The sequence below is a fragment of the Elaeis guineensis genome, chromosome 7 (assembly GCF_000442705.2).
Source record: "Elaeis guineensis isolate ETL-2024a chromosome 7, EG11, whole genome shotgun sequence".
NCBI lineage: Eukaryota > Viridiplantae > Streptophyta > Magnoliopsida > Arecales > Arecaceae > Elaeis > Elaeis guineensis.
Window position 1 is genome coordinate 67,992,833 of NC_025999.2, and position 20,023 is coordinate 68,012,855.

Here is a 20,023-nt window from a genome sequence, read left to right on the forward strand (position 1 = left end):
TCCTTACTTAATTGGGGTGGGTGGGCACATCCAAACAACAAAGAAACACCCAACCCATCTTTTTGATCTTATGTCCAATTGAAAATCCTTTATGCTCGAAAACATCGAAGTCAATCTTCCTACTAGTGGTTACAATGCATGAGGGCAAGGGAGTTTTGGATGGTACCGACTAAGAAGAAGAATGTGGAGGTCGAGATGGCACTGAAGCTCCATAAGATGGCAGCACAAGGTCATTCCTCTACTTGGATCGACATTCATGCATGGGAGAGAGGCTCGACGATGTGCTAGGGCTTGGTAAATCTACACGAGATCTCTTCCTCCTTTGGGTGACACTCTTTTGGGGTGCCATTGGAAATCAAAATCATAAGGAAATAGGTAAAAATCAAAGTGGGAAGCTTTGATTTGGGTTGGAGAAGACTTTGGAAAAGGTTTAAGCTGAGGAGAAGAACACAATAGATGAGACGGTACTTCGGGACAGTCTGGATTACAAAATCCACCCCGACATGGGATTGACTCCTGTTAAACTCGAGTCGATTCCTGATGAGGGGTCGACTCCTCACAAAACTATTTTTCTTCTAAAATATGAGTCGACTCCTTGGTTTCAAAAGTCAACACCTTAAAGCAAAAAATAGTTCAAGGAGTTTTTAATTCAAAAAAAATTGATCAAATTTAATGGGGATCAAGGGCATCAAATCAATAGTCAAAAGTCATATGCAAATCAATTTGAGAAATTTAAGAATTAATCAATTGAAGATTTATAATCAATCAAATTAAATAAGATTAAGTCAAGAGGAATCTAGATAATGGCTCTAGAGGATAGGTTCAACTAGGAGATTTTCAAATCCTTAAAGATCAACTTAAGATACAATGCAAATTAACAACATCAAGCATCCGATCTTTTATGACTAAATATCTTATCTTGATATTTTTAGTTCATGCAATTTTTGATAAACTTTGATAATTACATATGTTGTGAGAACGTCAAGAGTTAATTTGTAAGATTTACACACAAATAAGATCTTATACAATTAAGCTAATTTTAACTTAGGTTTCTCAAATAATAACATAATATGAGGAGTTAAGAGAGCATGCTAAATTTAAAGTAAAACTTATGCTTATAAGAATTAAGATGATACATAGAATTAAGAGAAGATATTGATCAATACATTCAAGCAACCACTGAAAAATCATCAAAATCAATCAACTATACTAAATAATTTCAACAATCGAGATGGTATGATGTGAAAATAAGTTTAACCTTTACCAAATATTATCATCTATCCACTTTAAATCTTAAGCATCTATTCTTTAAGAATTTGCTCTTTTTATTCTATTAGATATTTGCCATACCTGCAAAATTATTTTTTAAGCTTTGGTACCTAAGTCTTCTTAGATCCATTGGAGTTAGTACTCCTGATTTCTTTTAGAATCTAAATTTGTTTAATCAAAGTATGGCTAATTCTTTTAGTATTACATTCAAAAATTTTATGATCTATTTTATTGCATTTAAAACATATGATGGAATAATTTTCAAGTGAAGCTTTAGTAAATATATTTTTAAATATTTCTATTTTCTTAGAGGATTAAAACTAATTTCAACTTTATTGAAAATAGTCTTTTTATTGTTTAACATTAATTGAAGATTTTGAGAATTGAATGTAAACTTCTCTACTATAGGTTTCAAAATTTTAATTTACTTTCTTAATTTTTTATTTTATTCAACTAAGGATTTTTCATATTTCATAAGATTTTTTTTCTCAACTAAGATTTTCTTTTCTCTCAAAAGTTCTTCTTTTTCAATTAAACCCTTATTATTTTCTTTAGCTAAAAATATATTTAAACTTTTAAGCTCCTTATTTTTTAATCTTATCTTTTTTAAATCATCCATTAATTCATGAAAGACTTCAAATAATTTATCAAATATAAATTTAAAAAGGTTTTCAAGGTTTATCTCATCAGCATGAGCCATGAGGTAAAGATTTGCAATACCTTCTTACTCTTCTTCTTTATCCGAGCTAGAAGTGTCACTATCCCCCCATATAGCTATCATAGCACTCTTCTCGGTCTTTTTAGTTATCCTTTTGAGTAGGAGATAGTTCAGCTTATAATGTCTCCACTTTTTGCATTTATAGCATATGACATTTCTTCTTCCTTTTCTTCATCATCTTTGTTTTTCTTCAAACCTTTCTTCATGAGGAACTTCTTGAATTTTCTAATGAGCAACCTCAAGTCCTCATCTTTATCTTTACTTTTTTCTTCATCTTCATCCTCTAACTCATCACTTTCTTCTAATTTTGTAATTGATTTGAAAGTAATGGTCCTCTTCTTCTTTGACTCTTTTTCTTTCTCCTTTTGATGCATGTTTGGCTCATATGTCATGAATGAATCGATTAATTCTTTCAATAATAGCTTACTAAGATCTTTCGTTTCTTATATGGCTATCACTTTGACTTTCCATATCCTTGGCAAATACCTTAAAATCTTACAAATAAGCTCATTATTAGTATATGTCTTGCCAAGACCATTTAAAGTATTAATGATATCAATAAATCTTGAGAACAAATCAAAAATAGACTCATATTGTTTCATTTTGAATAATTTATACTTATGAACAAGCAAATTAATTTTGGACTCTTTAATTTGGATTGTTCCTTCATAAGTAGTTTTCAATCTATCCTAAATTTATTTTGCAGATGTACAAGTTGATATTCTATTGAATTTATATACATTTAGTGAGCAATAAGTACATTAATGGCCTTAGCATTCAATTATGCCATCTTTTTATCATGCTCATTCTAATTCTTTTCAGATTTGAAAAGGAACACTTCATTAATTATAATTATGGATATGTGTGGTCCATTAGTTATGACTCCTTACATATCATAGTCTAAAGTTTATATAAATATTCTCATTCTAGCTTTCCAAAATGTGTAGTTGGTGTCATTAAAAAGAGGTGATCTCGAAGTTGATTGTTCTTTAGCAAACAAAAAACCAATCAAGGTTGCCATAATCTTTGACTCTAGACTGCTAGGTCAATAATAAGTATTAAAATACCCACTCTGATACTAACTGTTGCCTAAAAAATTAGCAACCCAAGAGGGAGGGGTGAATTGGATTCTTCAAAAATTTCAACAAATTCAAAATCTTAAACAAATGTGTATTCCAATTAACATAACTTGAGTGCTTATGAATTGTAAATAATGTGCAGGAATGGATTAAAGGTATAAGCAAAACTATGCAAGAATTAAATAATATAAAGTAAGAATGTAAAGTATGATAGTAAGGCACAATACAAATAATATAGATTTTATAGTGGTTCGGTGCAACTCTGCACCTGCATCTACTTTTCAAGCCCTTCTTAAAAATTTTACTACAATCAACTTGATTACGACATATTTATTTTATCTGGGATCACAAATGAATTTAATTGATTTTTTGGGACCATCAATTAAAACCATACATCATTTATTTTTTGGATTCACAATCAATCTAGTTAGTTTTATGAGCTCACTAACCAACACCTATAATATCCAAATCCATGCTTGGATGGATCTAACCTCAAGTTTCTTTCTTCTAAAGAAACTTAAAAAGAAAATAAGATAGAAGATAGAAAGTTTTTAGCTCAAAATAAAAATAAAATATTAAACTCTTTGAAGCACTAAGAAGTTGTTGATGAATGGCTCAAATAAAGCTGGAACTTCTCTTATTGATGCTTGAGAGGAAGTTGAGATGATAAAGAAGATTGCTCTTGAAAGTTTGCTAAATTCTATGCACAAATCCTTTTCTTTTTCTCTTTCTCAAGAATATTCAATAATGCTCACTTAAATTAATTTATTTTTGCTTTCAATCCACTTTTTCTTCTTTCCTAAATGATTATCTAGCTCTTAATAAGTTTGGGAGTTGCTAGAGAATAAGTTTTGATCAATGGAAAGCTTGGACTAACTATTAGAGCCAAAAATTAGCCATTAAAAAAGTATAAAAAACTAGCCGTTATTGTTGTTCTCATGCTAGGAGTCGACATTGTTGGAAAATATTTTCCAAAAGTCAATCATCAAGCTGTTGACAGTTGAGCAACCAAGTATTGTAATTAATTTATTAATAAATAAAATATATTTTTGATATTTTCATCATAAGTTTTCATCTTCTAACAAACTCCGTTGTTATGATGAAGTCCTTAGGACTATTTAAGTTCGATAAAGAGAGAATTTATTGATTAATCCTTAAAATTATTCACGATCAAATGATAAGCTGTTAATAAGGATGACAGCTTCTATAAGCATAAATCACTGTAGGCCATATGGGTTGGTTGTCTTCTTAACCAAGGAGTGTGAGATACTGGTATGGCATTCAGATGAGATGTAAGGGTACATCATCATTGAACGTGACCAACTTCAGAACATTCTGCTGTCGAGAATATCTCTGATGGGATATAGGTATAAGTATCCCTTAGACCTAAGATCACCTCATGACTTACAAGCAACTCACTATGCTTTGGTACTGGACTAACTGAATTTCTAATTCAGTAACGGAAGGCTTCTGGGCACAGTCAAGTACTTGTGAAGTCAAAGTGTGATCGAGATGGGATTGACCACTCCAAGAGTTGAGAAGAATAAGTCACTGTATTTCAATTTAGCAAAACCTTGGCCAAGGTAATCCATCAGATGGATTTGATATTTTGAAATACAATGTGGACAACCTGATCAGAGTTGACAATTGAACTCTGAGGTATCCTATGATCATTTTAGTCAAGGAGATGAATTATATGAAAACTATATCCGCATGGGTTCTAAGGATGTTGTTCTACACATTCGACCTATCCGACCGTCGGGTACCATGCTAGATGGTCACTTCGATTGGTATAAAAATTTATTCCTATGCTATCGGCTTAGGTTCGGACTTATGAGGTCACATACATTAGAGTTCACGATCTGATCAGATGGTTGATCAATGATTAAGAATCATTCTAGGGTTAAACGATCAATACGATTGGCATTTAACCAAGTGCAAGTATTGCAGGAGGATCGATTAGCAATTCGATTATTAATTGACTTAATTTGATTAAGCCAATAGGCTGAGATTAAGTCTAATTGAATATAATTTAATTAAATTTAGTTTGGATTTTATTGGATCAAGTCCAATTGGTTTAGTGGATAAGCCAAGTGCAAAAAAAAATTAATCCTAGTTCAATTAGGACTTGGATCAACCTAATATTTAATTTGATTAAAAAATTAAAATAAATTTAATCTAATTTAATCTAATTAAATTAAATTTTTAATTAGATTAAGATCTATTTTAATTTTTTTGATCTAATTTTGATTTGATTTGGTTTGAGAAACCAAATTAAAACAAGTCATAAGATAGAATCCTAGTAAGACTAGGATTCTACCTTGCGCCACATAAGCCCCCCACGTCCTCTCTCTTATTCCATGCCAATTTCTTTTTATTTTGTGTGACAAAAATCCTCTCCCATATCTTCACCAGCCCAAAAGGTTTCCTCTCTTATTTCCTACATGGAAGATGGTTGTGGATCAAATCAAAGTAGGAATAAGTTTGGATTTCAAATTCTATGAGATAGAGTTTTAGAAATCCAAAACTCTTTCCTTTTTGCACTGATTTTATCCAATTTTTTTTAATATTTTCATAACTTTTATGGTACTTGATAGGTCCCTTTGCTGTTGGTCCATGCACAAAAAGAAGGAGGGGGCGCCCAAGAGTTGGGCACCCCTTATCTTGCCATGTTTGGATAAACCTTGACTAGGTAGTTGACCTAGACAAGGACTCTATCATATCTCTTTATATAAAATGAATTTCTTCATAAAATTTTTTAAAAAATAGATCAAAGAGAACCTTTAGGGATTCCAAAAATCAAGAGAAAAAAGGTTGGAGCACAGAGATATAATAGACACAAGATAGGGTGTCTAGAGAGAGCAAAGAGAAGAAGAAGAAGAGGGTCTTCTTCTAGGATTGTTGTGTTCATCTCTTTCCTTCTTCCATCTTGAGTTTTCTGAGAATGTCTTAGATTTGAAACTCCTCCTCCTACTTCTAATCTTTGGAAGAGTCCAATCAAAAAGAAAAGGTACTTAATCAACCATCGAAGAAGGATCAGCGTAGTACTAGCATACTGTGCTGATTTTCTGGAGCAGGACTTCTGATCGAAATTCATGGGCTCGTGTGGACTACTCCTAGATGCGGATGTATATGCAGCATGCAACATCATCCTCAAGCCCAGATCAGTAAGGTTAGAACATCTAACTTGCAAGGTAATAGATCCGATCTATTGTTTATTACATACATTAGATGTAGCATAGAAATATGTTGATATGATCAACATGTAGTTCATTCTCTATATATTTTAATTTTTAATTTAATATCATATAATAATCATTTAATAGAATCTTAGATCTAAAGATTCTCTAATTTTATAAAATAAATTTTGATTTATTTTAGTCTTCCGCTGCATGATCTTGAAAAAGTTTCAAGATTTAACACTGAAATCCTAGATCTGGTTCCTTCAATTGGTATTAGAGCCAGGTTGTTTATTATATGATTATTTATACATGCTTAGATTATTTTTTAGATTAGATCTAATTTATAATCTAATTATTAAATCTAAAATTAAAATTTTTAGATCAATCACAAACTGTAAGGTTGTCCTGCTGTAAGATTTACCCCTTATAGTGCAAAGATTGTCCTAGTTCATGTAGATCTATCTTTAATCATAAATTTATTAAATATGATCTAGATTAAATTTATTATTTATTAGATTTAAAAGATATTTAAATCTAAAATAAAATCTCTTTGTTAATATAACCTACGTAAAGAACCATCATATTTTTGTCTGAAAAATTTGCGCAGTTTAAAGTTGAAATTGTTTCAATTACATGAACCTGTTTAGATTAGATTTAAAGTAGTTTCATGTTTATTTCATTTGTATCTTGATTATGAATCAAACATGCTACTTGGTTGGTGAAACCATGTTGTAAAATTATTTTATAAATATGAAAATTATTTTCAAAAAGTCAAACCCCAACCCTCAGCCCAAAACTTAATTGAGAATTAAGAAGTTGTTTTGATTAGGTTCTAGGATTGTGAATGGAAGAACCTAAGACACAAACCATAACACATTGGGTTAATGGGTTAGTGGAAATTAGGTCCATTAATTGGGTTAGACCTAAGGTTAGATTAAAGATGACCTAATTAGAGAATTAACTAAATCTAATCAATTGTTGTCTTAGATTAGGTCAAGGATTCTCTAGATCAATTACCATAGTTGTAGTTGGTCAAGTCCATATCTTTAACGAGAACCAAATAGATTTGATTCTTGGCTAAGCGGTCTAGCACGAACTGTTAGGTTGACCCAATCGAAACTAATTAAACCAGTTGGTGTCTAAGGTAAACCAGACCGGTGGTTTCTAATTGGGAGCCCGCTTACCTGGTCATTTCTGATGGTGTCTAAGGCAAGCTTTGGCAGACCCTCCCACCGATCGAACTTACCTGACCTCTTGATGAAATTATATTTTGATTGGATCACTTGACTATTCGAGCTGACCCATGTCAGCTAGGTAAATCAGTGTGACTGATTTAGATGCTCCTAGACCAGCCTTTTTAATGTCTCCCTTAAGCTGACTTGGTGAAGCCAGTGAAAGGATCATGATAAGCTGATTCATCTGACCTCATCCTCTAAATCAATTAAATTCTCTAAAATTATTAGATCCTTAAAATGAAATAGTTATGGTGATAACTAGATCATAGCCTCCCACTAAGTGGATGATAATGGGTCCATTAGTTGGATAATCTTGGAGGCCCAAAGGCCTGGTGCTTATCAGCTGATGGAATTATCATTCATAATATGATTTCTTGACTGCATCTTTCTAAATGGTGGTTAGGTTATCCAACCAAAGTTGGGCCTAATCATTCATTGGCTAGATGGGTCAAGTATGGTCATGTTAATGATTGGACCTAACCAGACCTTTTCAGTGGAGGACAAAGCCTACTGATTAGGGACTGAAAAAAAATTAAAATTACTAAAAATTATTTAGAGAAATAATTGGTTATGAACCTACCCTTAGATGTATATGGGTTAGCCAACTAAAGTTGGACTTGTGTGCAGTCTAAGTGAATTCTAGTACCTACTAAAGAAATAGGATAATTGCTCGAATTGGAGGTAGAGGCTATCAATTCGAATAAAATAGTGGGAGAAACTTTTGATTAAAGTCCAAATCTTTAGGTTTAATGAATTAATTACTAATTAGATTATGATTTTTTTTTGTGCAGATATGGCCACTTTCCTATCACTCCGATCATTGTTGGATAATGATAAGTTGGTGGGATCCAACTTCGGTAGCTGGTACCGAAAGTTGAAGATAGTTCTGGAGCATAAATGGATCCTATATGTGATAACGGATCCTGCACCTGAGGAGCCAGCTACCAATGCACGTGGAATAGTCAGAGATACTTACCAGAAGTGGCTCAGTGATCGGATCACAGTGCGCTACATCATGCTAGCTGCCATGAGCGACGAGTTCAATCACAAATTTGAGACGGCTTAGCCAAAGGACATGCTTCAAGTGTTGGAGGATGCCTTTGGCATACCCGATGATGTGGAGAGGTACAAGACTAGTTGTGCTATCTTCAATGCCAAAATGCAGGATGGTGTCTCTGTCACTGATCATGTATTGTATATGATCGAGCTGATGGAGCATTTGAGCAAGCTCAGCTTTCTCTTGCATGAGCAACTTGGGAAAGATGCAATACTGAACTCATTGTCCAAGTCTTATCTCCCATTCCTCACTCATTATAGAATGACAAAGCCTGAAGTAACCTACCATGGGTTACTGGGGTTGCTTGAAAACTTTGAGAAGGATCACCAACTCCACAAGGAGTCGGTGAACTTAGTGGAGGTTCATCTTCTGGTTCTCGATCCTTTAAGAAAGGGAAGAAGAACAAGAAAAAGAAAGTGAAGAAGGTGCAAGTTCAGGTTGGGACATCAGTACAGGGCCAGACCAAAAAAGATCAAGCTTGATAAGAGTCAAGCTGAATGCTTATTTTGCAAGAAGCGGAGGCTCTGGAAGAGAACTGTCCTCAGTACATTGCCTCCTTAGACCCGAACAGGTAGAGAAAGCAGCAAGCTATTGTTGGACAAGGTATTTATATGATAACTCTTGCAATTTTTCTATTTGTGATATAACTGACTGGGTATTGGATACCGATAGCCCTTACCATATTTGCAATTCGTTGCAGGAGTTGCAGGTCAGTAGGAGATTCGAGCAAGGCGAGAGGTTCCTGAACGTTGGAGATGGAAGACCAGTTTCAGTTCTAGCATTAGGAATCTTGAAACTTGTATTTGAGTCCCATACTGTTGTTCTTAATGATTGTCATTTCTGTCCCAGTTTCTTTTTAAACATTATTTCTGTAGGCCTTCTAGCCAAAAATGATTATGAAATTTCAATAAAGAAACAAGTTTGTAATATCATTATGAATGATGTTACTATTTTTTATGGACATTTGAACAATGGTGTGTATATGTTATCACAACCTATTAACATAGTCTATTCTACTGGCAAGCACCCTAGATTAGATAGTGTGTCAGATATCTACTTATGGCACTGTAGGCTAGATCATATAAACAAGAATAAAATAAACAGGTTGACTCAAGAGAAAATCCTCGAAGTCAGTGATTGTGAATCACTTCCAACTTATGAGTCCTGTCTTCTTGGTAAAATGACCAAGTCATCTTTTACTGGAAAAGGTGAGAGAGCTACTGAGCTCTTGGGCCTAATACATACTGATGTATGCGGGCCCATAAGCACAAGTGCTAGAGATGGATATTTCTACTTCATCACTTTCACGGATGATCTATTCAGATATGGATATGTCTATCTGATGAAACATAAGTCAGATTCATTTGAAATGTTCAAACGATTTTGAAGTGAAGTAGAAAAATAAACTGAGAAGAGTATTAAAACTCTTCGATCTGACTGAGGAGGGGAATACCTTTCTGATGAGTTTTTCACATACCTAGGAGAGAATGAGATTCTCTCCCAATGGACTCCTCCAGGAACACCACAGCATAATGGTGTGTTTGAAAGGAGAAATCAGACTCTGTTAGACATGGTCCGATCCATGATGGTTTTGCCAGCTTGCTGATATTCTTCTGGGATATGCACTCGAATCGGTCTGTTATCTATTAAATAGGGTTTCAAGTAAGTCTGTAATTAAGACTCCATATGAGATATGGACAGGGCGTAAGCCGACACTTTCACACCTTAGGGTCTGGGGTGCCCGACCTATGTCAAATGGTTAGTTACAGATAAACTCGGACCTTGGTCTGACAAACGCACATTCATAGGGTACCCCAAAGAGATCAAAGGATATTTTTTTTACCATCTAATGAACAAAAGGTGTTTGTCAGCCTTAAGACAACCTTTTTAGAAAAGGAGTTCCTTGGTGAAGGAACTGTTGCCTCTAAGGTTGAACTTGATGAAGTTCAATAGGTAGAAAGACCGACACCAATAGCTGAACCTGAGTCGGATTTGATTAGATCAGATCCGGAGCCCAATGTACTTGCACCATTAAGGCGATCCGGTAGAGTACCGCATCACTGGACAGATACTATGATTTCTTGATCTGAGATGGTGATCCATCGAACTTGATAAGAACGATGAGGATCCGATCACCTATACAGATGCAATGCAGAGATCTGATTTCAAAAAATGGCTTGAAGCTATGAAATCCAAAATGGAGTCCATGAAGGTCAACGATGTATGGACATTAGTTGACCCACCTGAAGGGGTTAAACCCATTGGGTGTAAATGGATCTTCAAAAGGAAGAGGGGCACAGATGGAAAAGTGGAGACCTATAAAGTCGTCTGGTTGTCAAAGGGTATCGTCAATGTTATGGTATTGACTATGATGAGATATTTTCTCCTGTGGCAATGCTCAAATCCATTCGGATAATGCTTGCAATAGCTGTCCATCTGGATTATGAGATCTGGTAGATGAATGTGAAGATAGCTTTTCTGAATGGAGAGCTGACCGAAGAGGTATATATGATACAACCTAAGGGATTTACATCCACAGATGAGTCCAAGGTGTGCAAGCTTCAGAGATCCATTTATGGATTGAAGCAAACTTCTCGAAGTTGGAACATGCATTTTGATAAGGTGATCAAAACGTATGACTTCGTTAAGAACGGAAAAGAGCCCTGCATCTATAAATGGACAAATGGTCTAGTTGTGGTATTTCTTGTCTTGTATGTAGATGACATTCTCTTAATCGAGAATGACATCCCCACACTACAGAGAATAAAAATTTGATTGTCATCACAGTTCTCCATGAAGAACTTGGGTGAAGCATCCTACATCCTAGGGATGAAGATCTATAGGGATAGACCTAAAAAGATGCTTGGGTTATCCCAGTCTACGTACATAGATACTGTACTGAAGAGGTTCAGCATGGAGAATTTCAAGAAGGGCTATCTATCGATAGGCCATGGAATTTTTCTCTCTAAAAAAGATTGTCCGACAACTCCTGAAGAGAGAGAGCGTATGAGTAGAATCCCGTATGCTTCGACCGTGAGATCTATCATGTATGCCATGACATGTACAAGGTCAGATGTGGCATACTCACTAGGAGTAGTGATTAGATACCAATCTGATCCTGAAGAAAACTACTGGAAAGTGGTTAAAGCCATCCTTAAGTATTTGAGAAATACTAAGGACCAATGGTTGGTTTATGGTGAGTCGGATCTGAAACTTGTGGGGTTCACAGATTCCAGCTTTCAATCTGACCATGATGACAGCAGAAGTGTGTCGGGTTATATCTTTACTCTGAATGGTGGAGCAATTTGCTGGAAGAGTTCTAAGCAGCATACTATGGTAGACTCTGTTTGTGAGGTGGAGTACATCGCAACATCAGATGCCACGAAGGAAGCTGTGTGGTTTAGAAAATTTATCACCGAGCTCAGAGTAGCACCCTCCCTCGATGGTCTGATCTACTCTACTACGACAGCACTGGTGCCATAGCTCAGGTGAAGGAACCCAAAGAACACCAGGGATGAAGCATATTTTGCGCCGCTTTCATCTGGTCTGGAGATCATGGATCGAGGTGACGTCGACTTTAGAAGATCGATAGAAAAAAAACTGGACCGACCCCTTCACTAAAGCCCTGGCGATAAAGGAGTTCGACAATCACAAGTCGAAGATGGGTATTAGATACTGTGCCGAGTGGCTTTAGGACAAGTGAGAGTTGTTGGAAAATATGTCTCAAATGCCAATCGTCAAGCTGTTGACGGTTGAGCAACCAAGTATTGTAATTGATTTATTAATAAATAAAAATATTTTTGATATTTTCATCATAAGTTTTCATCTTCTAACGAACTCCATTGTTATGATGAAGTCCTTAGGACTATTTAAGTTCGATAAAGAGAGAATTTATCGATTAGTCCTTAAAATTATTCACGACCAAATGATAGGCTGTTAATAAGGATGACAGCTTCTATCAAGCATAGGTCGCTATAGGCCATATGGGTTGGTTATCCTCTTAACCAAGGGTGTGGAGATACTGGTATGGCATACAGGTGAGATGTAAGGGTACATCATCATTGAACGTGATCAACTCCAGAGCATTCTGCTGTCGAAAATATCTTTGATGGGATATAGGTATAAGTGTCCCTTAGATCTGAGATCGCCTCAGTGACTTGCAAGCAACTCACTATGCTTTGGTACTGGACTAACTAAATTTTTAATTCAGTGACGGAAGGCTTCTGGGCATAGTCAAGTACTTGTGAAGTCAGAGTATGATCGAGATGGGATTGACCACTCCAAGAGTTGGAGAAGAATGAGTCACTATATTTCAATTTAGCAAAATCTTGGTCAGGATAATCCATCAGATGGATTTAATATTTTGAAAAATAATGTGGACAACCTGATCAGAGTTGACAATTGAACTCTGAGGTGTCCTATGATCATTTTAGTCAAGGAGATGAATTATATAGAAACTATATCCACATAGATTCTAAGGATGTTGTTCTACACATTCGACCTATCCGACCGTCGGATACCATTGCTAGATGGTCATTTTGATTGATATAAAAATTTATTCCTGTGCTACTGACTTAAGTTCGGACCTATGAGGTCACACACATTAGAGTTCATGATCTGATCGGATGGTTGATCAACGATTAAGAATCGTTCTAGGGTTAAACAATCAATACGATTGACATTTAACCTAGTGCAAGTGTTGCAGGAGGATCGATTAGCAATTCGATTGCTAATTTGCTTAATTTGATTAAGCCAATAGACTGAGATTAAATCTAATTGAATATGATTTAATTAAATTTAGTTTGGGCTTAATTGGATCAAGTCCAATTGATTTATTGGATAAGCTAAATGCTGCAAGGAAAAACTAGTCCTAGTTCAATTAGGACTTGGGTCAACCTAATTTTTAATTTGATTAAAAAATTAAAATAGATTTAAATCTAATTTAATCTGATTAAATTAAGTTTTTAATTGGGTTAAGACCTATTTTAATTAGATTGATCTAATTTTGATTTGATTTGGTTTGAGAAATCAAATTAAAATAAGTCATAAGATAGAATCCTAGTAAGACTAGGATTCTACCTTGCACCACATAAGCCCCCCATGCCCTCTCTCTTATTCCATGCCAATTTTCTCTTATTTTGTATGACAAAAATTCTCTCCCAGGTCTTCACCATGCCCAAAAGGTTTCCTCTCTTCATTCTTATATGAAAGATGGTTGTGGATCAAATCAAAGTAGGAATAAGTTTGGATTTCAATTCTATGAGATAGAGTTTTAGAAATCCAAAATTTTTCCTTTTTGCATCGATTTTATCCAAATTTTTCTTGATATTTTCATGGCTTTTATGGAACTTGATAGGTGCCCTTTGCTATTGGTCCATGCACAAAAAGGAGGGGGCGCCCAAGAGTTGGGTGCCCCTTATCTTGCCATGTTTGGATAAACCTTGACTAGGTATTTGACCTAGACAAGGACTCTATCATATATCTCTTTGTAAAATAAATTTTTTTATGAATTTTTTATGAAAAATAGATCAAAGAGAGACCTTTGGGGTGTCCAAAAATTAGAGAGAAAGAAGGTTGGGGCATGGAGATATAATAGATACAAGATAGGATGTCTAGAGAGAGCAAAGAGAAGAAGAAGAGGGTTTTCTTCTAAGATTGTTGTGTTCATCTCTTTCCTTCCTCCATCTTGAGTTTTCTGAGAGCATCTCAGATCTGAAACTCCTCCTCCTACTTCTCATCTTTGGAAGAGTCCAAATCAAGAAGAAGAAGACACCTGATCAACCATCGAAGAAGGATCAGCGCAGTACTAGCATACTGTGCTGATTTTCTAGAGTAGGACTTCTGATCGAGATTCGTGGACTCATGTAGATGACTCCTAAAGGTCGAATGTATGTGCAGCTTGCAACATCATCCTCAAGCTTGGATCAGCAAGGTTAGAACATCTAACTTGCAAGGTAATAGATCTGATCTATTGTTTATTACATATATTAGATGTAGCATAGAAACATGTTGATATGATCTATATATAGTTCATTCTCTATATATTTTAATTTTTGATTTAATATCATGTAATAATCATGTAATAGGATCTTAGATCTAGAGATTTTCTAATTTTATAAAATAAATTTTGATTTATTTTAGTCTTCCGCTACATGATCTTGAAAAAGTTTCAAGATCTAACCCTGAAATCCTAGATCTGATTTCTTCAGGCATGAGTTATCCACGAGTCGACTTGGACCTCTTCAGGAGTTGACTCTGTCTCAAGATCTGAAAATCCTACATTCTATTTTTTCTAAAAGAGTCGGCTCACTATCTTCATGAGTCGACTCGACCTATCCTGAGATCGACTCGAGCTCTTCTCGAGTCAACTCGAATTGGAGATCCAAAAATGTAGTTCTCTATCTTCTCTAAGAGAGTCAACTCTTCATTCCCATGAGTCTACTCGCCTACATGCCAGTCAGCTCTAAGCATATCAAAGTCGACTCTTCTTCTCCTGAGGTTGATTCTTGAAGTTTCTAAAACTTAAAATCCTTCTATTTTCTATCTGTTTTAGTTCAAAGGTTGGCTCCTTCGCTTCTGGGGTCAACTCCATTAAATCAAAAACTTAAAATTTCAGCTTTGAAATCCTTGGCTTAGCTTCTTTTTAGAGTATCTGAAAAATCCTATATTCATTATTGAAACACATGATTAGTATCATTTATACTGAATATTTTAGAATCATCAAAATTAATTATAAGACCAATAGTATCGCTGGCCTAGATCCCAACTAGGTACCTCCATTAGAGGAAGTATTCATCTTTCTTGGTGTATTGGATTGCTGAGAGGTTATCTAGAATCAGATTGACTTGATACATCTCATCAATCCTCTTCTTAGGGAGATTGAGATCTTAGGTGGACAAAGGATTGGTTCGGCAAAGGAGGATGTTGGACTCACTGGTGAGCATGTTGAAGTGGTCAGGGGAGTTCTTGATGTGATCACCCATGAGGAGCTCACCAAGGTTCTTAGTGTTGTCCTTGATGCCTTCTTGGGACTTGCAGAAGGGGAGGCTATAGTAGCCATAGGGAATCTCAGTATCGATGGAGATGAGTGAGTTAACCTTTAATTGATAGGGTGTCGATGCAGGTGAGCGAGTTCACCTTCACCATAGGAGATCTCCATCCCTCTTTCTTTCCCTCTGAAGTCCTAGACAAGGATGATGAAAAGATGAAACAAAGGAGAGGTGATGCTGAAAATCCAACTATATTCCAATCTTAATCATTGATTAAGACAATAAGATGTCATGTCAATAGTGCTTAACAATTTTTTGCCATGTTTTCTTGTTTAGTGGGTGACATGTGGTCATGTAACGGTCACAGACAAATGGCGTTGAGCTCTGTTTGTCAATTTTTCTTGATTTTGATTGATCTTGCCACTTTATTGACCAAATTGGCAAATATGAAATTTGGATCACTCGATTGCTAGTACCCCTAAACTTCATTATATAAAAATATATTTTTTTTCTTTAGATCAATATTCAGATTAGAAGTTTTGTCACAAATATGATTCATTTATCATTTGAACAAGCTGGCAATAGATTTTTAATTATTATACAAAGAGTAATGCATGGTACACTAAATTGTCTCATTATGAACTTGGTTTTGAAGATTTTTTTCTTATATAATAGGTTTTCATATGTTCTTGGCTATTTAGTTGTTACTTTATTATTGTTATTATTTCATATGATCTAATATTTTAAGTTTTATCTTTTTATTAGTAGTTTTTTTTTTAATAAATAATGGCATGATCAAATAGCACCATTGTTTTTGGTTATTGCCTATTATTTTTTTCTATATTAATAGCTAACAATGGCTATTTTAATAGTGATTGTTCTATTCCAGATAAACTCAATTAAAAACTATTTATACCCCATTTTAATAACTTGGATGAAGAACATAAGCAAATGCCATGAGGATCTGGTTTCATAGAATCAGAGCAAATGAGATCCATGTGACTCTTGTCGAATTAGATAAGAGTTTGGCCATATTAGTACTTTTTTCATTCCATCCAGATGAGTGCTAGGAAACTCAATTGGTTAGTAGAGAAAAATGTCAAGCCTCAACAGTAACGAGATTGGTATATGCAAGCATGCTAGGTGGATCAGCCACAAAGGTGATGGGGATCAAAGGGAGGATGAAGAGTAGTGTAGGTTCAAGTACCTTGAACTTCAAGTATTTTCACCACTATCATACTATCATTCAAAGGCGGATGGCACTAGATTATGGTAAAAAGATATAGTGTTGGACTGCAACAAGAATGTTGTGCTAAGATATGGTAGAAATCTGAGTTACACCTAACCTTAAGGTGAAAGCTACTAGTAAAGTAAAACTAAACTAAGATAAAAAAAAAGATACATTGGAAGGATTGTCAAAGGATCTCAATATAGATACTATAGGTTCCCACAACTACACACGTTGTCATGACTAGACCTTAAACTAGATCATGATCCATGTCCTTCAGCCCGCGACCCCTAGCAAGGTATTCTACTTAGTCCAGCAAGGGTCATGGGCCCATTTTACTCTATTTCTACAAACCTGATCCACATTGCACTTGTTGTTGGCCATCAGCTAAATTGTTGAGATGGAATGCAAACAATAAATCCTACATCTAGTCAACCAATAATCATGAGAGTGGCAGGATATCTAATATCATTCCCCAGTGTCTGCAAAGTCAAAAGTCCACATTCATATTCTTAATCTACTGACCAATCACTGCTCCTTTTTCCAAAGCTTTACTTCTTCTCAGTACTGTGATTATATCCATCCCGGCTCCCTAGTTTTATTTTTTTCATTAATGGAAATTTATTTTTTCTTCTTGTAAAGCACCCCTCTTGTCCACAATGGGCCCTATGCCCTTCTCTTTAGTGCCCATCCCTTGCCCCAGGCTGCACTCATGTCTCTTGTTCTCCTTTCACTTAGCATAACAAGTGATATTGGACCGAGACAATCCATATGTTTTGATCAATAGATTTCCAACTAAACTATCGTCAGGAATCAAAATGTCACATCAAATGGGTAGCATCATCGAACTAATCAGCAAACTAATACTTGCTCACATGGCCTTCAACTAATCCCACACCTTCACCATCTTCAAGCTAATTGTAGCAGACTCCTCTTCATTTTGACTTTTGATGATTGCATTTGTATAGGAGCTTTAAGTCCATTGTACTCACTCTAGTTTCACTGCAATCGATGAAGAAACTTAATAGGTAAAGCCATAGATCATCTAGGAGATCCCACAAAATTAATTTGAACTAGGAGTGAAATGAGCATCTTGAGAGTATTAATCTATCCAGCTTGTATTCATATTTGTACAACTCTGTTAGACGAAAGTAATGAAACAGCATGATCCTTTTTTAGCTTCCAGCTTGCTCACATGCCTCCCATAATATAGGATAATACTTCTTTAAATATTTTTCATTAATGGCTTGGCCGTGAATCTCACAATCTATTCTCTTCAATGTGTATACTCCTCTAGGTTGTACTCAATCAATAATAAATTATCCTCAATTCAAAGACCATTTTCCAAATCTTGGATCTCGTAGCCATGTAGAAAGGATGGTCTTCCACACCAACTCTCCAATAATGATCAAGGATTTTAACTAAATGATTGCTGTTGTAGACGGTCAAAAAAAAATCTAAAACTATATAGATGGGTGAGTCAGGATCGCATCCTCATGGATCAAAGGGCTGAGATGTAATTAACTAAGTAAAAGAGAAAGTTTGTTTCTTAAAAGTTAGTAATATTTTAATTAAAACTAACTAATTTAAATCAAAAATAAAATTAAGGGATATAAATGATAAAAAGATGTCTTCAGATTTTTAGATGATCACAAACATAGATTCTGATATTTGTTCTAATTTAAGAAATCAAAGTTCGTAATTGATTAGAAATATTACAAACTAACCCCTAGCATAGGCTATCTTATCGAATACGAATCATATCCTGTCTAGATCAAGGGCTATCCTACAAGTATAGGCTATCCAATGATTAAGTTGCAAAGATCCTAATAGGTTACGTAAATATAAAATTTTTGAATTAATTATCTATGCTGAGCATGGATCATATCCTATTAAGATCATAATCCATCCCACCTTTAAATAATTTATTCAGGAATCAAACATAAAAGAAAATAAAGATTGAAAGTATTTATTCAATTGCAAAGAATAGAAAACAACTATAGAAATCGATGTAAGGATAACTGTACTCCCCTGCAGACTGCACCTTAGCTAAGCATGGTTCCTGGATACATCTTCTGGAAGATTTGAGACTCTATCACAGCATCTTCTCTTTTTGAAGCAATCTTCTTTTTATCCACTCTTCCTTCCCTCAAATCCTAGAACAAAGCCTAAAATAAGAAAAATATAATTTATTGTTGACTGCCCACTGTTCCCTCTCTATTGCTACAGTCCCTCTTTTTATAGAGCAAAAATTTGGGTTAAAATCGAATGGTGTTGGACTTTCAATTACATTCAAATGTCTCAACCATGTCCACCATCCAATCAAGATCAAACGGCACAAAATCCACCTCAAACAATCCCAGATCAGGTCGGCATCAATCACAACCGTTGGATCAAACTGCAAATTGAATGAGCACCATCAGATCATCCAAAAATCTCCTCAGACTTTATCTCTTAGTCGGCGACTACTCCCGACTGTTCGATCGTGCTGCAGTGGTTTTGGACTGTTGGATCGCATAATGGAATGGGCCACCATCGTTTGACATGGTTAGGAGCATTCCTAGCCATTGATCAGATATTTTGGAGCCCTTTCAGCCATCTGATGGTGCAACAAAAGGCCGCCCACCCCATGCACTGCGATGTGGACCGGTGCTTGCTCCTATGGACCGATCGATCGATCCACCCTACACTGGATGCCAATTTGGATTGATTTGGGCTTGGTTTTGGATCAATTTGGGTTCCATTTTGAAATCAATTTGGCTTGGATTTGAGCCTCCTTTAGATCTCCATTTAGGATCCATTTTGAGTCCGATTTGCTTTCATTTTTTTTTTTTTAACATGCAAATCGGGCTCTTTATATTGACGATCATCTTTCCTATAAAATACAAATAAAAATATCAATTCTTAAAAAATAAAGGTCAATTAATATATATTTTGATACTTTTATTGAGATATTTATTACACTTATCATACCCTCCAACTTGAGCTTTACTCGTCCTCGAGTAAAAAAGGAAATTAGTGTTAGATACCATCATACTCTGAAATAGATATTTTATCAAATAATTTTCTAAACATTCTATTGATATTCAGAAGAACATTATTGAGATAGGTCATAGGGGCATTAATACTCACTAATATGGTGGTTAAATAAAGAATAAAAATTATTTTCAAGCTTTTTTTAAATCAATTCTTACTTTCATCTTCAAATTGTCCACTTTAATACAAGCAAGTGCAAAGAAACTCTTGTTCCTTCCTTCTTCTTCTAT

General features: G+C 35.1%; 1 pseudogene; it reads right to left on the reverse strand.

Moving 5' to 3' along the window:
- LOC140859316 (transmembrane 9 superfamily member 11-like) overlaps nucleotides 1-17,141 on the reverse strand; it is a 169,231-nt pseudogene extending 152,090 nt beyond the window's left edge.
- Nucleotides 17,142-20,023: the final 2,882 nt, after the last annotated feature.